The following is a 10,624-nucleotide window of genomic DNA, read 5'->3' on the forward strand; positions in this document are numbered from 1 at the left end:
AGTAGCTTCTTATCCCAGACTAGCTAAATAACCGACTATAGATTGCTAAATTTCTACTCCTACTCCATACTGCCCACCCCGCCCTTTTCCCTGGCTCTGGAGCAGCAGGGCAGCTATGCCCAGCTAGGACTCTGGTAAGTCAGATCCTGCCCACTGCATCTCTATTTTATTTCTCTTACCCACCCCACCCTGTCCTCTGCAGGCCTTGGATCCAGGCAGACCCCAGTTCTTCCACCTCAGATCCCTGGACTAGTTTACTAAGCCTGAATAGCATAGAGTTCACTGGCTCCTGATCTATCTGACACAGACCAGTCTCCTACTAACCTGAAGAGACTACCTTGTCCCACCATCTACCCAAACCATTTTATTACCTTTCAAGAACCTGAAACAGGCACCAGTTTAATTTCCATACCTAACAAAAGGCAACCAAGCTGCATAATCAATATAAATAGAACCAAAATTAAGTTAAACAAAGCAGAGTAGAAGTTCCTACTGGACACATAACCAACAAAGAACATCCACATGCTGAAAGGCATGACATGGGCACAACTGATATGTAAAACCGAGAGAATATGTCCCCAACAAAACCCACTAGTCCTACAGAAGTGCACTACAATGAAAACCACAATGTGGAAACCCAGGATGCAGAATTTAAAAGAACAGTCATAAAAATGATCAAAGAACATCAAGAAAACACCAACAAACTACTCAAATCAAAGAGGAAAGGCATAAACTTGTGTTGGAATCCCAAGAATATGCAAATATGTGGCTTAATGAAATATCAAAAACAATTCATGACTTGAAAAGTGAATTCATAAAAAAGAAATAGTGAAGAAAACCCAAACAGAAATGAACATGAAACTGAAAGCTCAACCAATTAGACACAACGGGAGAAAGCCTCCTAAGTAGAATGAAAGAAACAGAAAACAGAATGTCAAGGCTGGATGATAAACTGAAGGTCTGGACACCTGAAGCGTGGACTATGAAAAACTGAGAACACTGGAATGGAATATTTGGGAAATGTAAGACAACATGAAAAGACCAAATCTATGAATTATAGGCACACAGGAAGGAGACGAATCTCAGGACATCTCAGGACAATGGCATTGAACAGATCTTTAACAGGATGATAGAAAAAATTTCCCCAAATTAAGGAAAGATTTACCTATAGAAATTCAAGAAGCAGGGCTGGAGAGATGGCTCAGCAGTTAAGAACACTGCCTATTCTTGCAGAAGACCCAGGTCTGAATCCCAGCACCCACATGGCAGCTAACAACTGCCCATAGTTCCAGTTCCAGGGGATCCAACAGTCTCTTCTGTCCTCCACGGGCATTGCATGACATGGGTGTACTTACCTACATGCAGGCAATACATGCATATACACAAAATAAAAATAATAAACTAAAATATTAAAAAAAGAAATTCAAGAAGTACGTGGAACAGCAATTAGACTTGACCAGAAGAGAAACTCCCACAATATATCATAGCAAATACATTAAATGTACAGAACAAAGACAGGTTACTGAAAACTGTTAGAGAAAAACACCCAGTTACATATAAGGGAAAATCCATCAGAATTAAATGTTTGCTAGAAGGCAGCATCTTGGAGTACATTGCCGTTCAACCCTTTGTAGTAGACTGATGACCAGACCAAAGGCTCGTCCCCCCATGGGTTCTGAGGAATGACGAGTACTCAGAAGTTTGGCTATCTCTGGGATGGCACTATGGTGTTGAGAGGAAGAGCTGTGAAATTCTGGATGTAAAACTGGTAGTCCTGAGGAGAACAGAATTAGGCATATAGCAATTCAAAAATAAAATCTTCAGTGCCCTTGTTTGTAAAGCCTACCAGGAACTTCACAATGTTATTTTCTGGAAAATCTTTTCCTTTTACAAACAGGATGGTTGTGTCAGCACTTGGTGAAGCTTCAGATTCACCACATACATCCTCTTCCTCTTTGTCTTCTGCCAAATCTGTAGGTTTATCTTCTACCTCAGCTTCATCATCTTCGTCTTCAATTATCAAATCTTCCACTGTTTCTTCATCCTCTATAAGATCTTGAAACCCTGCTAATGACCCACCTAGGCTGCCTTGAAGAAGCACTGGGGTGGGAAACACCAGCAGGAGCAGTGACAGTAGTCAGGGGAGGAGTCTCCTGGCTTGGCAGGTCCCAGGAAAATGGAAATTCGGCTAGATAATACATTATTATTATTTTGAATTAGCAAGTATAATTCCACTTGGTATTCAAGAGTTTCCATCAATTCAGCAGACTCAACATATCCAAGGTATTAAAGCATTATTAAATAAAATGAGCTAACAATTTGTCTTTTATTCAGGTAGAGTGATTATCAAATACCTAACCAGCAGAAGAGGAAACCTGCTAACGTAGAGAAATGATTTTCACAGCTGGCATTGTTTTCCATAGGGTAGCTAGAATGCGAATTGTCTGACCTTAAGTATCATTCTTGCCTTTGTGTTCTAAATAGTATCCTTCGAATTATGAGGTGAGCTAACTCAAACTGACAAAGGGCTCATGAACTGACCTCATTTACCTGCTCATATTAGTACTTGAGCGAATGTTGCTTTTAAAAGAGAACACAACCAAAATCCTCTAAGTGAGAGCCAAAAAGGAAGGGAGGGACTGGGGGAGGGAAGACGGGAGTAAGGAAGTTAGGCAGGAAGACTCCTCCCTTATTCTCAACGTCCTTTCCTATGATTTCAAATACAGTCAAAGGAAGACTGAAAACATTATGCACATATTCCAGAAATGAACATTTATTATGTTGTAAACTACACATTTTTCTGGTGAAATGCCCCTTGGTCAGACTGCCTTGTCTGGCCTTGAATCTTCTCTTTGACAGTATATCATTTTACCCGTCTTACTTTCCCATGAATCATTTAGCAGTTTCTCAGGTATCAGATCCACCACAACTGTCTGAATATATCATAACTCTTTTAGTTTTTTCCAAATTTTTGTTATTAATCTTTTACTAATTCATAACTTTAAGTTATCAAAGGTATGGCTATGTAGGAAAATGATACAGGACAGACAGTTTGGTATTATTCTTCACTTCAGGTATCTACTGAGGATCTTTTAAAATATTTTATTTATTATTTTTATTTCACGTGTATGAGTGTATTGCTTGCATGTATGTGAGTGCACCCATGTCATGCAATGCTGCAGAGGTCAGAAGAGGGCTTTGAATTCCCCTGGAACTGGAGTTAAGGATGGTTCATAGCTGCTTTGTGGGTACTGGGAATCGAACCTGGGTCCTCTGCAAGAGCAGTCAGTGCTCTTAACCCCTAAGCCATCTCTCCAGCCCCAGAGGATCTTTGAATGTAATCCACATGGACAAGATGGGATTCTCCACATGGTCCTGTTGAATAGAAACTCAATATGTTGCATATTAATTACTTTCTTAAAGAAAGATATTGTCCATCAGTTATTGATTAAATGAGAATAGGACTATAATACTAATTAATTTTGTAATCTCTATGGCATATAAATAAATTCCTATAGAAACAGAGAAAAGGGCCCTATCAAATATCTAATTCAAATAATTCAATTAGTTCTAATGGTAAACATAGGAGGTTATATCAACACATATTCCAAGTCCCAGAGACTTGCAACACATTTACATTTGAAAAAAATATAAATCAAAATAGATTTAATATTGACTATAGTCACATATTTTTCACAAATCTATCTCAAGAAGCATATAGTTATATTTTACAGAAAAACATAAGTCTTAGTTTTGATCCCCAAACTGTAAACTTTCTATAAGCAATTCAACTTTGAAAATTATACTAAAATATTGCAAACATTTTCATGACCCTTTGCTTATGTTTGAATATTTGTTTCTTAGAGCAAATAAATTGTGTAAGTCATGAAACTAAATTTGGAGTATACAGAAAAAAAGGTATATGTGGCTTTTCAATTGATGCATACAGAAGCCTTTGGATGACCTGTATAATTCCTAATAATCATTTCAGTTCTAGATGACAGACTGCTTTATTTTACCATGCCATCTCTAGAGTTAAGAGAAGATGTGCTCTACTGATGTTACCATTCATGCACAGCCAGTCTATTAGCCTATCAAATGCAATTACTTTGTTAATTTCTTATCTTTTCTTGGAGACTACAGGACTCCTGAAAGTAATTAAGTTACTATACAGAGGAATACTGAATATGAAAATTTCAAATACTTAAAAAATTTAAGTGACAAGTCTAAAAGACAGGAAAAGTTGTCATGTGTCAATCTGGAATGTTTCCCACATGCTCCTGTTAGAAGTTCTTGATCCCCAGCCTGTAGTGATATTTTGAAGGCTATGGAGCTATTGGGAGATGAGGATGGTGGAGGAAGTAAGTCACTGAGGGTGGCTTTTGAAGGCTAAACCCAGCCCTGTTCAGACCCGTTCTTCCTACTTCCTGGTCAATCACAGCATGACAGGCCATCTGCCTCATTTCTTTTCAGTGACCGTGGATGGAGCCTTTCTGCCTTGCCTTCCCTGCCCTGATAGAGTAGAATCCCTCCCAAATCATGAACCCAAATAAAGATTTCATGCCTTCAGATATTCAGCCAGGTACTGTGGTAACAAAAACATCAAAGTAATTAATATAATTAGTAGTCAAAAAATATAAGCTGATTTCTTGCCTTAGCCTTGGTCATGGGTTTCAAGTTAAAGCATGGATTTAATACCCCTCTCCCCAGGCTTGTACCTCTCTTTCCGTGCTGCTTGCTTGGAGCTAGGGAATGATGAAAGGAGAAATTCTGCCTGCTTCCAGCCTTCTTCAAATGCATCTTTTCTTGTTTCACTAAAACTCTCTACTGGCTGTCTGTGTCCTTAGGGATGTAGTTTGCTGCATGCATAGCTTGCAGGCGTGTCCAAATCGAGGTAATCACTGCAGAATCCTACCTAGCTGCCACCTTGCTGTGCCTATTTTTTTCTTCCATCCAAGGTTTCCTTACCTCTTTAAATTACCTCTTTAAATATTTCCCACTGTGTCTACTTAAGTGTGTAATTAACTTCATCAAGTACATGCACATCTCTTTTGTCAGAACCCAAACTTGCAGCCTTACTTCTCTGCAAGAGACTTGCTAAATCCAAATGTAGCTTAAGCACTGGTAACAAAATTGCCAGCTAATCTTTAGATCATAGAAGACAAAGGAAGCCCACAGAAGATGGTAAACAGTCTTCCTTGGCACCCAGCTGCAATTTAAGAAGCTTTATTTTTCTTTCCATGTATGAAATTCTCAATAAAGCTTTTTTTTAAAGTTAAAAAATGTCTTTGGAGGATGATGTAGCCGTGCTAGTGCTTCAGCACTTGCCTAAAAATGTAGGGTGAGTGCAAACATAGTTATAGAATATTTAAAGTCCAAAGTAAAATGAAAACGTTAAAATTTTAAAAGTGCTTTCTTTGCTGTTTCCTTTTTTGTCTTCTTCTTAGTGTATTCAACAGTAAGATTTTATCTGCTATGCAATGGTGTTCTTGCTCCATCACAGGGCTATTACTGAATGAATGCAGGCAGTCGCTGCATAGACAGCACGTGTGTGACCACCACCCTGTCATAACCCCTGCACAGGCACATATACCCATGCTAAGTAGACAACAAGGTGGAGATTTTAAGTATAGGTTCCAGTAACCCAGCACAGACTCCACTGTCTCCTTGTACTTCACTTGTAATACAAAAATTGAAAATAAAACTTGAGCATCTCCACAGTACTACAGAGTGTTAAACCTTACTAAAGGAAAACTGTAAACAAGATTTTCTGGGCAACAGCACTACACACATGCTTAAAAAGTTGACTTTATAACTGGAATTGTTAGGATTTGGGGGGGTCGGAGAAGAGGAGTTCTACAACTTTCAGATTAAACCTATTATGTGGAAATGCATGTTATTTGTGGTTGGTTATTAATATACTTCTTTCAAGTCAAGTTTTGTAAGAGGGCTTTCTGGGGTGAATCAGTTTAAATATGTCTCCTTCCCTTGAGAGAAACAGAATTATCTCTGACTCACGACTGAGAATGCTAAATTGTGTAGGAAATGGCAGAGGAGTTTCACTAAGATGGAGCAGTGAATATAGAAGAAAAGATTCATGCATGTGTCACAGGCAAAAACTGGATAGTGAAGAAGAAAAGCAAAGGTAGGATCCTAGAGGGTCTGAAAGGCAGAGACACACGGCAATCAGAAGTAGCTGAAGGAGGACTAAGATGCCCCAAGGAGACAACTGAAAACACCTAAGAGGGAGTTGGACTTTTGATATTCTATAGGAACAGCTCTAAGAGAAAAAAGTGAGCGTTCAGTATCTGTGAGCACCAAAAAAAAAAAAAAAAACCCAGATCAGTCTACATAGTCAGTAAAACATACTTACTAAAAACACCAGCTCTGGACTCAGGTGTTTAGAGATCAAGTTGTGACTCTGTCATTTGTTTGTAAAAACAATAAAAAGCTGAGAGACTTGTGTAAACTAATGTTTAAGCTTGTGTGCCTTAATTTCACTTTATTAAAATGAGTATACTAAAAGCCTCATTGATGGATGTGTGACAAAGAATCAATAGTGATATATTATTAGTTCAATTAAGACAGTCCCTAAGCCTCACATTCCTGTGTACTCTTTCTGAAGGCTTTAAATTGTGACTTGTAGGGATGATGTCTCATTATTATTAGAAAGATTCTAGTACTTTACAATGTTTTATATATATTATTTCCCCCTGGCATTGTTTCTGTCTATTTCTCACCCTTTAGGAAGAAAATCCCCCGATAAGGAAAAGGAATAATTTACCAGGCTTAGGTTTCTTAGGCTTTGCTTCTAACCCAGACTAGGATGAGATTTAAGAAGGTAGTGAGAAGATTGCACTCTGATTTAAGATCAAACTATTGATGCACATGATTGACTAAGTTCTTAATAATATGTGAGAGAATTAGAGTTAATGATTCCTCATTTACATACAGGAAAAACCATACTTTTAAGTGTACAATTTTAACAAAAAATCAAATCAATATTGACCATTTTCTTTTATGTAGTTCTGTATGATATGTGTGTATTCTATGTGTGTTAGAGAGAGAGAGAGAGAGAGAGAGAGTACATGAGTACACATTCATGCAGAGGCTGTAGAAGGAATTTAGGCATTCACTCCACCTTATTCTTCTGAAACATGGTTTTTCCCTGAAAGCTAACCAGAGAGTCCCAGTGATCCTCCTGTGCCTGCTTCCCAGTCCTGAGGTTCCATGCATTCATAACCATCTCCAGATCTTTCTGACACTCAGCTCAAATTAGGATTTAAGTGTGTGCAGGATACCTTAGCTCAGGTACCCCTGCTTGAGGAGCGAGCTCTCTTACCCACGGGGCCATCACTCTAGCCCATGGGATTTGCATTTTCATCTTACTAGAACTCATTTCTTCACATCTGTGGCAAAACCTTTCCCTCAACAGAAGACCACATGATCACTGACAACTGCCAACAATTCTGTGATGGTTTTTTTTTAAATCTTATCAGAAGGTAGCATAAATGGACTGCCTTCATCCACTCAGATTGTTATAACAAAATAACATAACATGAGTAGTTAATTAACAAAGAATCTTATGGCTTAAAGTTCTGGGAGAGGGGCAGTATACAATCACATGGAGATTTGGTGTCCGATATGTACCCACATTTTAATTCACAGGTGAAGATTTCTTGCTGTACCCTCACATTATAGAAGGGGCAATCTGGCACTCTGAGCTTTCTTTGGAAAATCCATTCGTGTAGACAGAACCATCTTAACCCAGTATTCTCCCAAAGGCCCCATGATCTATCACATGGGAATTTCTTTCAGCAAGAAATTTTGTACAAATATTCAGACTACAGTGTCTGCCCACATGGTAAGTCGCCATTTTCTGTTTGGCTTCTTCACTTGTATAATGCTTCAGAAATGCACTCAACATGCTGTGTGTGTGTCAGTAAGTTGTTCATTGTGATACTTAGTGATATCTCATTGTACAGATTATGTCTGAGTAGATCTTGTGACAAGGTGATCACAGAACTATCAATGACCTAACATTTTGCAGGAAATTCATGTTGTCTCCTTAGCTTTGCACCCTGGTTCAAACAAAGTTTGGTGTCTATTGAAAGAAGAAATGCTTGCTCTGTTACATGAGCCGTGTTCATTATGTGATACTTTCTGATCTATGACATGGGATTTTGTTGTTATGCCATTTTCTATAGTTTTCTTTCATGGTTAACTCTTCTGAGATTATTTCCTAACTGTAAATCATGAAAGTTACAGACTTTCCAGGAAAAGCTAGGATTGACAACACTGATGAAAATGAAAAGCGTGAATGTAAAAGAGGTGAAGACATTCACTGAAGGAACCATTTCTAATAGTGACATTATTCATGACACCTTTCATTCAAGGGGATCCACTGCATGGTACATCTTATACCGAAAGGTTTTCTTATTCCTAGACTTGTAAAACATAGTCTTATTTTACTGGCAGGGGATCTGTTTACAGTCAGCTGTCTAACCATTCAATAGAAAGTCTTGGACTAAACTCTTTACGCTGTGACTTTTTGGTCTATATGGGACATAGTAGATCAGAGCCTGTGCAACAGAAGAAAGCAAAGGATTATTCACAGTGTAGAAAACAACCCCCTCCCTCCACACATATGAGTGTGTATATGGTTCTATACATATGCAAATATATGTAAATTTATTTTCACTCATATGATCATGCTTTATATATAATCTTTACATATTCAGTGTTATCTTTTTTTGCAGAATATTATTAAAGAATTAAGTACAGTTAACTAGTATGTTCATGCTTGGATGCAGATAACTTTCAAATTTTCTGAAGTAGCCTCTATGGGAAATTAAACATATCTTATTGAGTTGTCTTATAAACTTTCCATCACTGTCTACTCCATTACTAACTCTGAGGATGCTGATAATGAGATACTGGTTTTAACGATGTCATAAACAAAGAATCAGTGTTTGCCATTATATGTTTTGCAGATGTGTTGGAGGATAGCTTCATCTTTGTGTTCTGTAAATGCCACAAGTTTCATATGGTAGAGGGAAGTCTTTCGGCTGTACTAGCATACACCACTATTATTTCTGTAGGGAGGAAAACTTTCCTTTCTGAAGGATTTTAACACTATCATGAAATATGGTCTGCAACCGTTGTTATATGGATTAGGTTATTCCAGCTAGATGCCTTCTTCCAAATATTTCCGTATCCTATAAAACATATAGAAAGAAGCATATTCTTTTATTAAACACTTTCTTTGTGAATCCTTCTGCTACTGTTCTTCAGGGGTAATTATAAAGTCTAAACCATATGCTCAGTGGAATTGACTTTAGCTTCACTATATTAGTTTATTTGCTTCCAGGAGTAATACACATCTGAAAACAAAACACGACGAATGTACTGATAGCAAGGGACCCTGTTTTTCTTCCTCACAAGAACTTTGATATAGTTAAAATTATACAGCAAATTGGCCTATGTATTCCCCAGACTCAGCACAGTCAGAGACTTAAAGTCTCTGTTCTCCAACTCTTAATTCTTTAAGCATTTATGTTTGTCATGTTGGAAGTTTTCTCAACTACAGATGTGTAAATATATATTGCTTTCAGTAAAGTCATTTATTATTTAAAATTCTAGACAAGATTTTGCAAAAGCATCTCTCAATGAAACAGCGCCAGGGACTTAAAAAGACAGAAAAGTTATATATGAATATATTTTGTGTCTTTGAAGAGAACACTACTTTATTCATCTCACTGAGAGATGGGAGGACTGAGACCTGATGTGTACGGTGGCAAAATACATTAATCAAAGAGTTTGAGTTCCTTTGCTACCACTTTCTTGTGGTTCAGTTTGAGAGTGTCTCCAACTTTAGAAATCAGTTATCTGTGCAATAACTATAACTATAAATATAAATATCTGTTGCTTGTGTGAATTATAAGGAAAATTTTGAGGCTCACACATTTTAAAAATTGGGAGTGACTTGAAATAAAAACAAATTATATGAAAATGGTTATTTGCTGGGTAGGAAAAAAAATTCTTATTAATTTCCTGGTTTTATATGACATTTAATAATAAGTAAAGACATTATCACTGTGCAGGTTGATTTTTAATTTTGTAAAATATTTTAAAATTTCTGAGCAAAAGAAATTCTTATTTATGTATTCAAAAAGATGCTGTATTAAAATGCCCATACATTTAAGAAAAATGTATAGATTATGTGCATTTTTTTTTTTGCAAAAACTGTAGTCAAATTGTTAATAGATTCTTTTTTAAATTCTAAATCTATCATGGAGTTATTGAGTCAAGAAACAAACAAAAAGAAAACAAAAGAGGACATTCAAAGAAATCTTGAGCATGAGACTAAAACAGGGGCCATTATAGTATCTGACTTCTACATAGACCAGGAAGCTATGGTAATCAAACAGCACTGCAATGGCCGGAAAGTAAACAGGATGGGATAGAACAGAGACCTGACAAGTGAACTTTTATACCTACACACATTTGATCTATAACAAAGTACTTAGAGAACACTGGATAAAGGACAGTCTTGGTCTGGGGTGATGCCAGGGAATTTGATATCTTATTTACATAAGAATAAAATTAAGCTTTTCTATCCGAG

General features: G+C 37.2%; 1 pseudogene; it reads right to left on the bottom strand.

The window, feature by feature from the left end:
- Positions 1-1,519: 1,519 nt before the first annotated feature.
- Positions 1,520-7,354, bottom strand: LOC115067155 (annotated as a pseudogene).
- Positions 7,355-10,624: the final 3,270 nt, after the last annotated feature.

The sequence above is a fragment of the Nannospalax galili genome, unplaced genomic scaffold (genome assembly GCF_000622305.1).
Source record: "Nannospalax galili isolate Female #2095 unplaced genomic scaffold, S.galili_v1.0 scaffold100, whole genome shotgun sequence".
Classification (NCBI taxonomy): Eukaryota; Metazoa; Chordata; class Mammalia; order Rodentia; family Spalacidae; genus Nannospalax; species Nannospalax galili.